A 12,794-nucleotide genomic window follows, 5' to 3' on the forward strand; every position below is an offset into this window, starting at 1 on the left:
AAGAGGCTGGGTGGGGAAACAATAGATTTCTGTGAGTTGTATTGCTTGTTATTGGTTGTTGTTATGTTTATATCTGTGTAGTTCTTTGTGATTGGTGTTGTGAAAATGTGTTATCCATTTTAGTAGTTTAATGGTTATATAGTCCTCTTTTTGTATTCATTTTAGAAAGTATAAAAGCCACCATTTTCTGCAGTTTTATCCTTTTGATTCCAGAACCCTGACATTGCACATGGCAGGAAAGTGGCTTATGTGAAGGTAAGTGTTAATAAATATATATATATATATATATATATATATATATGTATATATATATATATATATATATATATATATATATATATTTATTTGATGGTTTATTTGTATTTGTTAGTTATATTAAGCACTGCTACCCGGTGCTGTTTATCATCATTCTTTATCTGCTCTGATTGTGATTGTGTGGCAAGTAGTTCTTAATGTATTATTTGAAGTTTCTGTAACATGGACCGACAAAATTTGATTTGTCAATCTGTTGCATATATATGCAGTCATTTAGTTTGTGTATTCATGTTAGTGATGTTGAAGGTTTATTTGATTGTATTTGTTGTAATTTTAATGCACTTTCAAATATGAAATATTCTTAGCTGTTATGAGTTTTCTGTGAGGTAGTACAATTGATGGTGTTTTGCAATTTCATTTAAGTTATTTCTGTATTTTTGTATTTTGTTGTAGGTACATCGCTCTCATCATACCACTTTAGGTGCACCAGATGTTATTCAGTTAACTCTGGTAAAGCCAACCCATATTCAAAACATAGTGGTACTCTGGAGATGGGAGCAGTGCTTCCATAGTCAGTTGATAAAAAACCTCCTTTGTGAACCTTTTTAGCATTTCTGATGATTTTTCAAATGGAGTGCTCCAGTGCTGCGGGTGTTTTTAAAACTCTGGCTGTTGGTGGCAACACCTTTAATGTGTGTAGATTGATTGTGCACAACCACTGCTCACAGCTCCAGTGATGAGGGAAGACCACATATAAATCAAAAAAGTCTGAAGCCTGGAATGGGGCAGACCAGCTAGAAACATTTCAAGGTCCACGTCTTGGTGTTTATTTTTTAACAAGGTGCATTGGACTTTCTTCAATTCTTTTTTGCCACAAAATATGAAAACATTTTTTTAAAGTACTTGTATTTCTACGTGATTGTTTTCTATCCCATATTCTCCGAGTTTACTTATCCCATCCTGTTCTCTCTTGTTCTCCAAGTTTACTTAACCTTCCCCATCCTCTGTCCTGCAACCACCCTGTATAGCATACTTTGTTTATTATTACCCAGTTTATATATCTCTGTCTGTTTTATGTAGTGGTGTTTGTTAATACTTTTTATATTATTGTATGTTGGATTTTTTTTCTCACAATGACCCAATGATTAGTATGTGCAAAGAGAACAACAGTGCTGTATGCCCAACTGTTGTATCATATATAGTATATGTGATGCACTGCATACAAGATATGAGGGTCATAAAAATGTATTAAATTGTGTTTGTTAAAGTGTTTGTGTTTTTTAACTGATTATGTATATTTTTAAACATGGATGAGTAGCCGCGGGTACAGTGCAGCCCAATGGGTTTTTGAGTATTGGAAACACATTAACCGCAGCAATGACTGGGGCGGGTTGTAGCCACAGGTTCAAACAACCAAACCTACGGCTATAGGCCTAAATGTGCAAAAAAAGTAAGCTGTTTTGAACCCGAAAGAGTCATTTCTAAGAATGATCTTTTATGTATATATGTATAAAAACAGAATTGACTTACCCACAAAAGTTTCCTATTGTAACCACAGCTAGAAAAAAAGTCAATGGCTGTGAGTTCACATAACTCCTTTAATGTACTCTTTTTACTGTCTCTTTTGATATTCATAGTATACACTTTTCTAATCATATTCTATACTCAGTTTCTAAAAACAACACAATAAATGGGCGCCATTTGTATATTCATAATTGCGTCTAATAGACTCAATGACTGGGGGGTGTTCGTCCGCAGCTATCCCAAACCCACCCACCCTTTGTGCTCAGTTGGTAGCCACGGTTATGGAACACTTTGGGGAAAAAATTACATGTGAGCGTTATTGAGGGAAGTGTTTGTAAACAGGTACTGTAACATTTTAAATACCTTTAATTCATTAATAATACATATAAGTGTACATACTTGAAAAAAGTAAATAAATATGCAAATATGTTGTGGAGCTTCTTGTTTGCTTCTTCTTGAAACTTTGAAATATTTGTAAACAATTGAAGATATAATACACTTTAAACATGTTTGTGTTGGTTGTATGGATATTTGAGATTAGGTAGATCAACTATGTCTGTTTGGTTACTGATATTTGCCCTGTAAAATATTATTGTTAGGCTCATTTTACATAAATATAAAGAATACACTTACAAAATCCTGAATGTGCTGTATTTTCTTCTGGTTCATTTTCTTCAGCGTCTTCTTTTTTTAATATATTCCTATGAAAGATAATTGTCCTGTAGTTTTCCATTTTAGTGTGGTAAAAAGAAATACTGTTTGTCACATCAGATATTAGAATTTGCAATGGAGGAATTGTACATGAGGAAAGAAGGTGGAATGGTTGTATTTATTTTGTGATTGGTTGTTCCTCGTCTGTGTGGTGGGTGGCTGTCATTAGGATGTCAAGTACCTCAGATGCTGTTGAACTGTTCAACCTATTAGATAATGTATTTTTATAGGGTGAAGTGTATATATAAATTGTATATGTGCCAATAAAACTGTAGATTATATTGTAACATTGTATTAAATTGTATATGTGCCAATAAAACTGTAAATTATATTGTAACATTGTATTACGAGTTTTTCTACAAAGTACATTTTTTATTTCTGGAGACTGAGGAATAGTTTTAGGAGAGTGTGCTGTTATTGGGGTACATTTATTGTTTGATTGGACATTTCAAACATGCAGCCAATTTCAGAAGGAGAGCATTTTTCATTGCTCAGAAGACTATGGATAATTTGAGAATTTTGAGAATGTGGTTCATAGTGGTGTTGGGTACATAAGTGATGTGTTGTCAAAGCATTGGCTTACAAAGTTGTTTTGGTTCTATAATATTATTTTAGGTAGAGTGTTTGAAATTAAAAGTGTATGCTGCAATTTTGGAGAAATATTTCTCCACAAGTAGAAATAGAGTACAGAGATGTTCCAAGATGTCATTAATTGTGATAGAGGTGAAGAGTATTTCTATGATTGAAAATGTATTTGTTGGTTGTATTTTGGTAAAAGAACCCAAAAATTGTGTATTTAATTTTGTTTGTACATGTTCTACAAAATATTCTTTGAAAGGATTGTGTTGTTGTGTTGTTGCTTTCTTTTACTGTTATAAGTTGTAAAAGTGGAAAGTGCCAGTATGTGTTGTGGAAAGTGCCAGTATGTGTTGTGTTTGGCTATTGTGAAGATCTATTAATTATCTGGAGCAGCTGAACGTGAGTGATTGTGTGTCTTTCTATATATTATTTATATTATTAGTTGTTGTATTTCTAAGATAAATTATGTATGTTTAGGTGTGTGATTTAGTCAATTTTAAAAGTATTGTTTGGTAATTAGGGTTTTCCATATTTTAGTTCAGTGTTTTTAGGAGAATGATGATGCAGTATCACATGTTATCCTATGGTTATGTGTGACAAAAATATATATGTGCAATTAAAGGTTGTTTCTCATTGACATTGAAAGATGTGATGTGAATTGGGGTGCAAAAGAAACCCTAGTGTCAACCAAGCTGCATAACTCTACCCCTTACAATTATTGCAGCTGTGTATGTGCTTTGTAGTTGGATATTAAGGTGTTTTCTGTGACCCTATATTGGTGATTTTATATTGTTTTAGAATTGTAGAAGTGTTTGAATAGGCCTTTAAATTTGAAAAAAAAATTATGAGGCAGTGCACCTGACAAATGCTAACTTAGTTATGATGTGGAAACATTTTATTTTGCTCATTTGTGGAGATGTACGCATTCTGCGAGCTTATTGGGAAAGTTAATTTGAACTGGTAAGTTTGAAGTGAACATTTTGTCTCCTGAGAAGCAGTTTGGGGATTGCACTGTGAAGATATGGCTAGAGGTATACCAGGTATCATAGAAGTATGCTGGCATTTCAGGCACAATACAGCAGGTAAATGTTTTCTGAGAAATTATGAAGCAAAGTGAAGAAGGTGAATTCATAGTGGCTAAGTGGGTAGGGTCTTATATTGTGCATTTCAGCTTTTATGCAGTAGTCTATACATGTATTTGACTCTTTCTATATAGGTATGAGTTTTGCAAATAACATGATTTATGCATATATTCCTCTTAATGCTTTATAATGATACCGTGGTGTATAAGATTATCTCACGTTTTATTTAGGCCTATCATTCAGAAAATGTACTGTGCCAACCACAGCTATATCACAAACGGATAAACTAAATACCCACCTAGTGAAACTCTACTTTTCTCATATTGTTTGCGCCATATGCGCTGCTGAATTGCATCCCATATTAATCAAGCACTTAGAGGAGAGGTCTACATGGGGAATTATTTTATACTGCAGTATTTCCACTACCATCTCATTATTGGTAGTAATTTAGGAATAATAATCAGCAACCATATTGGGCAGTTTCACAATTTGCTTGGGAATGGTGTGCTTCGGAAGGACAGGAACCTATTTGGGTTTCATGCTATGTAATTTCATATGTTGTTACACAATGCACTGACATATGGAGATGTAAAATGAATAAGGGTGCATAGAAATGTAGTGATTTGTGTCATAAAACAAGCAACATACCTCTACCCTTGAAAAATATTGCTGCTGTGTTTGTGCTTCGACGTTGGATAACAAGCTCTTCACTAAGATCCCATATTTGTAACTATGTGTGTGTTAGATTTGTGGACAATTTTGAATGTGGCCTTACATATGACACGTCTTATGATGGAGTGCAGCTGATAAATGCTAATGCTAAACGAAAATTTCAATTGGTAAGATTCCAGTGAACATTTCTTTTCTTTAGAAGTGGTTTGGTAATTGTACTCTGAAGTTATGGTTGATGTATGTTAGGTATTACTGAAGAAATGTTCACTGAAATGGGTGCAAGGGCATTATTGATGTGGTTTGCTAGGGTAGCAATCTTAGGCTGACCAGGGCACTTGCCCATTCAAACGCTAGTAAGAGTGGAGATGGGCATAACCTTCTTCATGAATTGAGAAAACACCAGATATTAATGAAATGCAGGTTGCTACATCAAAGCAATGATATGTATCAGATTATCTTGTGACATATTTCATCTTTATGTATGTAAATTAACAAGTTATGCTAATGTATACCATGTTTATTGTGTTCAGGACTAAGATGCGCATATTGAATGTTCAATTTTATATGATGAATGAATGTAAAGGGAGAAGACAATGTGCCCTGCCCTTCCTTCAAATTTCTGGTGAATGCCTTTTTTCCTATAGGCAGATATATCTCTTCTATATTAGCTTTACATGATTGGCTAAAGTGTGTGAAGGATTGCATGTAGTGTAAATAAGATGAGCAAAGTAGAGTTTGAATGGATGGTAACTGAGTTTCGCAGTTTGTGATGCATTTGTGCTTGGAACAGTACATCAAGATGGGAAGACTGCATGAAACCTGACGTAATTTTATAAATGATAGTGACCTTAGCAATCATGATAAGGGATGCACATATGAAAAGGCAGATATGCACCAAATAAGAGATTAGCCAGGTCACACATATAGAGAAAGAATGAAGTTCATTTGATTTGGGAAATGTATTTTTTTTTCATACATCCATAATCATAGTCAAGATGTACTAATGCTTTAACCCTTTTCAGAAAACACTGAAAATAAATATGGAAAACCGTACTTTCCAAGTAATACCTATGAAGTGTATTAAATTACAAAAGTAAATATACTGAATATATTTTATATAAAGAATAATTCATTTTATATATTGAAAATATAAAGAAACAATGATGGACTTTCATCATCCCATTTTGTTTTTACAGCTTTTTTGTGAGATGCACTCAAGAAAGCAAGTACAGCGTTCCATAAGAAAGAATCGTGTGCATGGAAGTCAAGTTTTAAAATATAATATTTTAAAAAGTAGTGTTCTTAAATCTGTAGATACATATAATGTAGATAATACAATACCTGTTATCGATAATACTTTGAAAAATCTGCAATTTCATATAGGAGATGTGCCAACTGAACAAATTGATGGAACCAAGAATGTTTTTAGTGAAAGGAAGAAAAGAAAAAGTGTATCAAATCAGTTAGTAGCTAGTAAAAACACTAAGATTTTTTAAGAAAAGCTATCAACTGTGCAATCAATTTGAAACAGAGGAATACAGATGTATGTAGGAAAATGTACCACTCTTGAGTGTTTACAAATTTTAAGAGATAATACAACAACACCTATTATCGTTAATACTTTTGAAAATGTGTCATATCAAATAGGAGATGTGCCAACAGAATATATTAATGGAATTGATAATGTTTTTCTGATTGAAAGTAAAAATAGAACAAATTTATCAAATGTGTGTCTAGCTATTAAAAAAATTATATTTTGAGAAGAAAAGGTAGCGAATGTGTTACCATATTGAAACAGGGGAATAACAATATATATATGCATATATACATTCAGTAAAAAAATGTTGTTAAAGGGACGTTATGGTTAAGTAGCGCTACAAAAAACCTATGAAATTCAGTGAAAAAACGTTGTTAAAGGGACATTATGGTTCAAAGTAAAACCGAAAAATCCCTGAAATTCGGCAGTTATGGTAAGATAAGCAACCATAACTCGCGCCGCCAACGTGCACTGCTAACACTAACACCCAGGACATCAAAGATGACATCACAAAAGTAACACAAAAACTATAGACCTTTCATACAAAATAGAAGACAATGAAGATTCTAAATGGTTTCAATTAGCTCTCTACCTTATAGCAGAAAACAAATACGAAATAACTGACCCCATAATACTTTGCAGTTACTGCACTACCAAACTTGACAACAACCAAACTCCTTCATGTGCTATCTCAAATAACTTGGAATTACATCCACTACCAAAACTCCTTCAACAACTTAATTTATATGAGAGCATCATAATTCAAACAGTTCATTCATTTCAAGCAATAATACGCCTTCAACCAAAAACTTCAAAATTACCTCCCTCTGAATTAGTGAAAGGTATTCGTGGAAAAGTAGTAATTTACCATTAGATCTAAAAGAAAATGTGCACACTCTAGGAGTGCAACGTCCAATGCAACAATCTTTAATTATCTTGGTAAATGGAGTACCTGCAAAAGACAAAAAAAATTGGCAACAACTGGTAGATTTACATAAAGTTAGAGAAGCCCTGAAATATCTCAAAGAGAATAATGATTATTACAAAGAAATTAATATCGAAGAAAACTTGAAAGATACAACTGAAATAATTCAAGAGACACAAGAAACTGGTCAATTTGAGCTCCTAGATCCTGCTGCAATAGCAAACACTTTAGACCATTATACAATTCACCCATTGCACTCTAATGACACCATAGAAGATGCACTGGAAACGTACCAAATGCGTCAAACAAAAGGATCACTAATCAGCATATGGGAAAAAAGAATAGAAGCACATGCTTTTCCTCTACTCTTTCCTACTGGCAAAGGAGGAAGATACGATGATAGACCTGTTCAAATATCAGCATCAGAATATCGCTCATTATGAATGTATTCTGAAGATCCCAGATTCCGACAAAATGTGGAATACATATTCCACCTACTCTTTGAAAGTGAACTAGCAACTTTATGTTACGGAGTTGCACACATATAAAAATCAGGATCACACTTTCAAAATATGACAGCCACACAATTATTACAAAAAGTTCAACAAAAAGATGAGGTTTTACCGACAAATCTTACAAATCTATTAGCAAATATGCGAGGTACTAAAGAGTGCTGGTTTCGACGCCATGGAGATGTACGTTGCATGATCAGAAACCTTGGCCCACCCACTTGGTTTGTTACATTAAGTGGCGCAGAATATGCATGGGAAGATTTACATGCTTTCCTACGCATATCAAACGAAAACAAAACAAACATAGATATACTAACACCTGGAGAACTTTGTTTTCAGGATCCTGTTAATGTTTCGAGATATTTTGACGATCGCTTCATTGCTATGCTACATTTTATTTGTAATAAAACTGTTCCTCCCCTTGGAGAAAAGAATACCAAGCCAGAGGAGCGCCACATGTCCACATGCTTTTATGGATTAAAGATGCTCTTAAATTTGGTCAGGACAGTGATGCCACTGTTTTACAGTTTATTGAAAAATATGTCACTTGTGAAATTCCATCAGAATTCACAAATAGTGATCTTCATGCAAAAATCTTACAATTCCAAAGACACAAATGTGGCAAATATTGTCGTTGCAAATACAAAAACAAAGGGAAATACTACACCAAATGCCGATTTGGTTTCCCTAGACTAGTTACAAATACAGGTCAAGTGAACAAACTCATGTCTTCAGTTAGACATGGTGTTAAAGGTAAGTCACCTAAAAATATATATTGCATAAAAAGAAAAGAAGAAGACAAATATATCAATGATTACAATGCAATCATTGCCCACTTGTGGAATGCAAACATAGATGTGCAGTACATTGCAGACAATTCTACTGCAGTTGCACGATATGTCACAGCATACTTAACCAAATCAGAAAAGACAGAGCTCCAAGACCTCTGGAATGACCTGTCATCAGATAAAACAGTGTCTCAGAAAATATACAGCTTGGGCATAAAAATGCTGTCCCATAGAGAATATGGATCCTATGAAGCAGCTGATCGATTAACTGGTACTGCATTGTATGGTAAATCTGCAAATATAGTATGGCTAAGTCTTGGTCCAGCAAAATCTAGGAAAAGAGTTCTAAAATCATACGAAGATATAGAAACAATAGCCAAACATGATCCCAACAGCCAAGACATTTTAAAAAACAATTTATTGGACACATACTACCCAAACAGGAGTACCACTTTGGAAACCATGTGTCTATACCACATAGCCCAAAACTACACATACAAAAATAATATAAAACCTGATGAGCAAAACCGTAAATACAAAGTGACAAACTGTGATGGCAGCTTAGTAAAACTCACCAAACCAAATTTAATTAATCATATCAAATTGTCATTAAAGACTCCTCAACATAAAGAAATATATTACATGTCCCTGCTACAACTCTTCAAACCATGGAGAAAAGAAGAAGAAATACTAGATACCTATGACTCATATGAAGACGCTTTCAAAGCCAATGAAAGCAATATAACTGATGTAAACTTTGCACAGTACAAAACAATGTTGCACAATGAGGAACTCCAGGCCCAACTAGGCCCAACTAGATAAGGACACTCCTGGCAGTAGTCAACCTTCTGTCACAGGAAGCCAAGAACCACTGGGAGAACCACTAATAACAAATGAGGCAGAATTAGCTATGATAGAAGTTTAAAACACCATGGGGCCGATTCATGGAACAAACGTGCGCCGAAAATCTACGCGCAAGTAGGCGCAAGGAGGCGCAAGCGGAAAAAAACAGGCGCACGCGCACGCGTGCGATTCATGGAAGTCCCTGCGCGTGTTCACCGCGGGATGTGCGCCAAACCCGTGCATGGCGCACAAGTCACTGCAACATCGCGAAAGGCGTGCGCGACGGTGCGCGACGCGCACAGTGAAAGCGCACAACCTCAGCGCACACAGCAGAAAGTGGGCGGGACATGGGGCGTAACGCGCGGAATGGGGAACAACACGCGAAAATAAGGGCGTAACTGGGGATGCACTGCACGGAAGCAGAGGTAACGCACACACGCACACGAACCACACGTATTCATGGAATGGAATAGGGCAAACCCACGCACAGCCAAAGCCGCGCACAAGCTGAAACACGTCCGCCACACGAAGGCAGGCGGTAGAGTCCCAGCGCATCAAAAAAGTGGCGCCGCGGGAAGTAAAATACGCGATTGAGCGGGGTACGTGTATTCCGGGTGTGCGCGGGAAGTGACACACGCGATTGAGCGGGGTACGTGTATTCCGGGGGTGCGCGGGAAGTTACACACGTGAATGAGCGGGGTACGTGTATTCCGGGGGTGCGCGGGAAGTGACACACGCGATTGAGCGGGGTACGTGTATTCCGGGTGTGCGCGGGAAGTGACACACGCGATTGAGCGGGGTACGTGTATTCCGGGGGTGCGCGGGAAGTTACACACGCGATTTGGCCGGGTACGTGTATTTCGGGGGTGCGCGGGAAGTGACACACGCGATTTGGCCTGGCACGTGGATTCCAGGGGTGCGCGGGAAGTTCCACACGCGATTTGGCCGGGTACGTGGATTTCAGGGGTGCGCAGGAAGTTCCACACGCGATTGAGCGGGGTACGTGTATTTCGTGGGTGTGCGGGAAGTTCCACACGCGATTTGGCCGGGCACGTGGATTCCAGGGGTGCGCGGGAAGTTCCACACGCGATTTGGCCGGGTACGTGGATTTCAGGGGTGCGCGGGAAGTTCCACACGCGATTGAGCGGGGTACGTGTATTCCGGGGGTGCGCGGGAAGTTCCACACGCGATTTGGCCGGGTACGTGGATTTCAGGGGTGCGCGGGAAGTTCCACACGCGATTGAGCGGGGTACGTGGATTTCGGGGGTGCGCGGGAAGTTCCACACGCGATTTGGCCGGGCACGTGGATTCCAGGGGTGCGCGGGAAGTTCCACACGCGATTTGCCCGGGTACGTGGATTTCAGGGGTGCGCGGGAAGTTCCACACGCGATTGAGCGGGGTACGTGTATTTCGGGGGTGCGCGGGAAGTTCCACACGCGATTTGGCCGGGTACGTGGATTCCAGGGGTGCGCGGGAAGTTCCACACGCGATTTGGCCGGGTACGTGGATTTCAGGGGTGCGCGGGAAGTTCCACACGCGAGTTGGCCGGGTACGTGGATTTCAGGGGTGCGCGGGAAGTTCCACACGCGATTGAGCGGGGTACGTGTATTTCGGGGGTGCGCGGGAAGTGACACACGCGATTTGGCCGGGCACGTGGATTCCAGGGGTGCGCGGGAAGTTCCACACGCGATTTGGCCGGGTACATGGATTTCAGGGGTGCGCGGGAAGTTCCACACGCGATTGAGCGGGGTACGTGTATTTCGGGGGTGCGCGGGAAGTTCCACACGTGATTTGGCCGGGCACGTGGATTCCAGGGGTGCGCGGGAAGTTCCACACGCGATTTGGCCGGGTACGTGGATTTCAGGGGTGCGCGGGAAGTTCCACACGCGATTGAGCGGGGTACGTGTATTCCGGGGGTGCGCGGGAAGTTCCACACGCGATTTGGCCGGGTACGTGGATTTCAGGGGTGCGCGGGAAGTTCCACACGCGATTGAGCGGGGTACGTGGATTTCGGGGTTGCGCGGGAAGTTCCACACGCGATTTGGCCGGGCACGTGGATTCCAGGGGTGTGCGGGAAGTTCCACACGCGATTTGCCCGGGTACGTGGATTTCAGGGGTGCGCGGGAAGTTCCACACGCGATTGAGCGGGGTACGTGTATTCCGGGGGTGCGCAGGAAGTTCCACACGCGATTTGGCCGGGTACGTCGATTCCAGGGGTGCGCGGGAAGTTCCACACGCGATTTGGCCGGGTACGTGGATTTCAGGGGTGCGCGGGAAGTTCCACACGCGAGTTGGCCGGGTACGTGGATTTCAGGGGTGCGCGGGAAGTTCCACACGCGATTGAGCGGGGTACGTGTATTTCGGGGGTGCGCGGGAAGTGACACACGCGATTTGGCCGGGCACGTGGATTCCAGGGGTGCGCGGGAAGTTCCACACGCGATTTGGCCGGGTACGTGGATTTCAGGGGTGCGCGGGAAGTTCCACACGCGATTGAGCGGGGTACGTGTATTTCGGGGGTGCGCGGGAAGTTCCACACGTGATTTGGCCGGGCACGTGGATTCCAGGGGTGCGCGGGAAGTTCCACACGCGATTTGGCCGGGTACGTGGATTTCAGGGGTGCGCGGGAAGTTCCACACGCGATTGAGCGGGGTACGTGTATTCCGGGGGTGCGCGGGAAGTTCCACACGCGATTTGGCCGGGTACGTGGATTTCAGGGGTGCGCGGGAAGTTCCACACGCGATTGAGCGGGGTACGTGGATTTCGGGGGTGCGCGGGAAGTTCCACACGCGATTTGGCCGGGCACGTGGATTCCAGGGGTGCGCGGGAAGTTCCACACGCGATTTGCCCGGGTACGTGGATTTCAGGGGTGCGCGGGAAGTTCCACACGCGATTGAGCGGGGTACGTGTATTCCGGGGGTGCGCGGGAAGTTCCACACGCGATTGAGCGGGGTACGTGTATTTCGGGGGTGCGCGGGAAGTGACACACGCGATTTGGCCGGGCACGTGGATTCCAGGGGTGCGCGGGAAGTTCCACACGCGATTTGGCCGGGTACGTGGATTTCAGGGGTGCGCGGGAAGTTCCACACGCGATTGAGCGGGGTACGTGTATTTCGGGGGTGCGCGGGAAGTTCCACACGTGATTTGGCCGGGCACGTGGATTCCAGGGGTGCGCGGGAAGTTCCACACGCGATTTGGCCGGGTACGTGGATTTCAGGGGTGCGCGGGAAGTTCCACACGTGATTGAGCGGGGTACGTGTATTCCGGGGGTGCGCGGGAAGTTCCACACGCGATTTGGCCGGGTACGTGGATTTCAGGGGTGCGCGGGAAGTTCCACACGCGATTGAGCGGGGTACGTGGATTTCGGGG

The sequence above is a fragment of the Ambystoma mexicanum genome, chromosome 5p (assembly GCF_040938575.1).
Source record: "Ambystoma mexicanum isolate Mex_15411 chromosome 5p, UKY_AmexF1_1, whole genome shotgun sequence".
Lineage (NCBI taxonomy): Eukaryota > Metazoa > Chordata > Amphibia > Caudata > Ambystomatidae > Ambystoma > Ambystoma mexicanum.